Genomic DNA, 4,234 nt, shown 5'->3' with positions numbered 1-4,234 from the left:
GTGTGGTCTTACCACCAGGGAGCAAAGTTCCAAAGTTTCCCAGTGCACTGAAATTCAACCCACATGCGTGGGGGCCCAGGACTGGATTCCAGGTCCTGCTTACTGCTTGAAGTTGGCTGGGTGTGGCTTGTTAGTGCATGTTTACAGTACACAATTACAACATTACTCATGTGGAGTTGATATGTGTAAAAAATACATCTCACTCTTTTTGTCTTCTGGTTTCCTCCCTCATTTCTACATCCACTCTTGTTCTCCTTCTTATTTGTAAAGGATCATTCTCAGTTTCCTATTGCATATCTTTTATTTTGCTCTTTATTTAAGTTTTATATTTCTCATATGAGAGAGACTGTGATATGGAAGCTTGTGTGTCTCATTTCAATTAAAGTTATTGGTCTCTGGGTGGATCCATTTTACAATGACTTAATGACTTACAAATGACTTAATTTTATTCTTTATGGCATAGTAGTAAGCTGTTGTGTATAAATATATTTTATTCATTTATCTATTGATGAACAAATGGGCTACTTTCAAGTTGTAGCTATTATGTAGTGTATTGGTATAAATACAGTTATGAATGTATTATTGTAATATAATATCTTTAACTCTGAAAAGGTTGCTAAAAGGTGAAGAGTTGGACCAAATGAAATTTCTGGTTGTAGTTTTCTGAGAATCTTCTTCCTGATGTCTTTCTTAAGTTAGTTAAAGTTTTCTTATTTAAATTCTTTGTTAGCTACCCCTCTTAAACCTCATTGAGTACCATGTAAATGTGCTTATTTATTTGTTATTTAATCTCTTCAAATTGTTTCAACAATTGGTTTTTGAATTATTTGTCTAAATCTTCCTCAACTTTGGTGCCAATGAGATCAGCTTTCTGGCATTTTAAGAGCTTTTTCATTTGTTATTTCTTGCTTTGTCATTTTAGTTTATTATCAGAAAAATAAGGGAAAGGATCAGGGGATGGCTCGAGGTGGGAGGGAGTAAGGGAAAGGGGATGAAACAAAGAATTAATATGTGTCATGTACACTGGATCAACTTCCTATATAGAATTTAAAAGTTTTTGGCAGCATCTTTCTTGCTTCATTTTCTTATGTTTCTATTCTTTTTGAGCCAAGATTTGAATATCAATTTGAGTAGACAAAATCTTTTGTACTGTAAAAATCTCATTAGTTACTGTTTTTCTACCTGGGATGTGACCTTGATTTTTGTTATATCTTTTTTGTCAAACAAATCAATATAATAAGATCCATCCTGGTACCTGGGATTCAAGGAAAGATGAATTATCAATTAAATTAGCATCTACAATGAGTTCACCCTTTTAAAAAATAATTTAGTAGAAGTGATAATTATTCTGGCATGTAAAGGATAGGGAAAACTGAAAGAAAATATTTTGAAAATAGGGAAGAAGAAAAGGGAGATAGTAGCAAATGAAAAAAAAAGATACAATTTTAGGAATATTATTGCTATGTCTTGGAGATAGTAGCAAATGAAAAAAAAAGATACAATTTTAGGAATATTATTGCTATGTCTGGAATGGAAGGAGGGTTAAAAGAGCAAGAATAAGAAAGAAAGGAAGTATAAGGGCAGGGGAAGCAGTAAGAAAATCAGAACCAATTAATAGCTAATAGAATGGTTGTGTGTGATCCTCCACACTAAATTTCTAGTGAGGGCTAGCCGAACATGATTTTAAAAGATACTATTCAAATTAATCTACTAGTTAGCTTTTATTTTTTCACATATATATGGCTAGAGGAGAAAAGTAAATCAGGAAAAATTACATACACATACAAACATGCAAAAGTCAATAGTCCATTCAGTCCAAACTAGTGTACACTTCTCCTTACAATGTTACAGAGAGTTTATCTTGTAGGAGTTTGGGGGGACTGGACTCCATTTCTCTGTGATTGGCTGTTTCCTCTCCTAAAGGTTTTTCACTTGACTACCAGTGTGTGAGGGGGATTAGGGTTCTTGGCAGATTGCTGAGCTTCTCATTACCTCTGAAGGCAAAACTACATTAGGTATCAGGTGTGTTCCCTTTGGTGTCACTGGGCAAAACTTTTTTGTGTGTAGCATGATCAGACTTTAAATGTATCAGAAATGATATGATATAACAAGACTGGTCAAGCATTCAGTCTTTGACCTCTTGATGGACTTCCTCAATTTTGATGTCCTTTCCTGCACAGTCCTTCTTGGAGAAGTTATATCTCTTTCTGTCTTTCCAGGTGAGTGCACTATGCAATATCTATTCATCCCAATGCTCTTCTTTGGTTTTCTACCCACATCACACTCCTTTCAAATAATCTCTATACCACCTATAGATACAATGTGTTTTCTGCTTTGCAGAGGAGTGCACATCTACTTGGAATTCAGAATGCTTTGGGAGCCAATGGCAAGAATGTACATGGGCCTGAAGCTGAGGTACTTTTGTTGGCTGTAGGCTGCAGCTCACACAGGTGTGCAGATTTCTGTGCCACTTGGAATGTAGGCAGTAGGCAATGTGGCTCATAACACAGTGTGTGTCAGTGTTAAGGGATAAAATATCCACTCTAGCACTGCTCCAGGGTCTTTTATCCATCCCTAGATCATATTAGCCTTAGTCACTGCATGCTTGTTCTTAACAGTGTCACAGATTGTTCAGTGTCTATTTCTGTGTCTTTATTCATGATGGTGTCCTTGTCTCTTTTTGTCTCTAAGATACACAGATCTTATTGTAGTCACCACTCTAAGAGTGGTTCATTGACCTATGCATTCCTCATGCCACAAAAAGACTTTTTTTTTTTTTTTTTACAAATATCTTGCTTCTTGGGCTTCATCTCCCCAAAGAAAGAGAGTTAGGACAATTGGGTGCTGAATATTGAAACCGATGCTTCTTTTGTATCAGCTTTTTCCCTTAGAGAGTTAGATATGCTCCAAATTTGGGATGTTTGTTATGTCTGAGTTGTACATAGTACCAGGGAGAGGTGATAACCTGCTTCTGTCTAAAAAACAGCCTTGATATTGGAATTTATCTGATGATCCTCCTCTTGAAGTTTTCTTCCTATGTTTAGGGTTTTGTTAACATTCAACTTCAAAAAAACTTCTGGATATTGATGAGCATCTTGCAAGAAGCTCATTAGTGCTGCTGCTTTGAGACTGTCATGAAAGGAAAACTTGAAGTAATTCTGCATTCTTTGAGTACTTATGTTGCTAGTAGTTAAACCTCAAAAACTTTCACTGGCTACACAAGCTTTCCTAAGAAGCATGAGTTTCTCCATGACCAGTTCTTTTTGCTAATATAATGTCTTCTAGGTTTATCAACTTTATAAAAATGACCATATAATAGCTTTCTTTTTAAAAATAGAATATTTCCCCATCCTTCTGTGTGTGTGTGTGTGTATTTTAACTTTTCATCCATTGGTTGACATGGAATAAGCTCATATATTGATGTCATGGCTTGTGTCTACATGTCACTCCAAAACCTCATGCTGTCATAGGTGGAGCTTTTTCAGAGGTGGCTGGATCTAGAGTGTGTGATGCTGGGATTAAAGGTGTGTGATTAATAAATCAGCCCACTGATTGGTTTGGCAGACTTTTGGGTGTGAGTGCTACATGTCCTAAGGGAAGAAAGTGGGTAGACTAGATAGAATATAAAAGGGATAATTAAAAGCTTCTATTGTCACTTAGCTACCTTTTGTCTTTCATGAACTATTTCTTTTCTCAGATGCTTGTGCACCATCCCACCCTGACTTGGAGCCTGCTAATTGTGGATTGAAACCTCTACAGATCCTGAGCTAAATAAACCTTTCTTCTTTTAACTTTGGATGTTGGGTATTTTGTCTCAGCAGTATTATGAACAATGCTTCAATAAACATAGAGTGCAAATAACTTTCCTTCATTGTAGTGAATTCATTTCTCTACCTACACCAATCAGTAGAATGATCTATTAATTATACACCTTTATCTAAGCATCACACATTCTAGATACAGCCAACTTTGAAAAAGCCCTCTGAACAAATGAGGCTTTGGGGGCATCTAGACCCAAACAATAATATTATGACACTGATCCTGACAAAGACTCATATACGTCCTTTTATGGAAAAAGCATTTTATCCATCCCCAAGTGTTAAGAAAGTCCTACCTGTTTCAGCATTGCTGAAACACAGTCTCAAGTCCGAAATTTCCTTTAGGATTTAAGGCAAACTCTGAGCCATGAGCCTCTATACAAATGAAAAGAAACTTAAACACTTCTAGCATTAAA

At 36.0% G+C, this 4,234-nt stretch overlaps 1 long non-coding RNA gene across 1 annotated transcript; it reads left to right on the top strand.

Annotated features, from left to right (window-relative positions):
- The first annotated feature begins 775 nt into the window (after window positions 1-775).
- LOC134475452 (uncharacterized) lies at window positions 776-3,791 on the top strand. Its single transcript, XR_010046581.1, has 2 exons — window positions 776-2,450; window positions 3,698-3,791. It is a non-coding gene; the product is annotated as an uncharacterized LOC134475452 (long non-coding RNA).
- The last annotated feature ends 443 nt before the right edge of the window (window positions 3,792-4,234 follow it).

This window comes from Cavia porcellus, unplaced genomic scaffold, assembly GCF_034190915.1.
Source record: "Cavia porcellus strain 051 isolate PalLab524CR breed Dunkin Hartley unplaced genomic scaffold, mCavPor4.1 scaffold_3, whole genome shotgun sequence".
In the NCBI taxonomy this organism is placed as follows: domain Eukaryota; kingdom Metazoa; phylum Chordata; class Mammalia; order Rodentia; family Caviidae; genus Cavia; species Cavia porcellus.
Note: the sequence above shows the minus strand (reverse complement) of the source record. Positions and strands in the feature narration are given on the sequence as shown.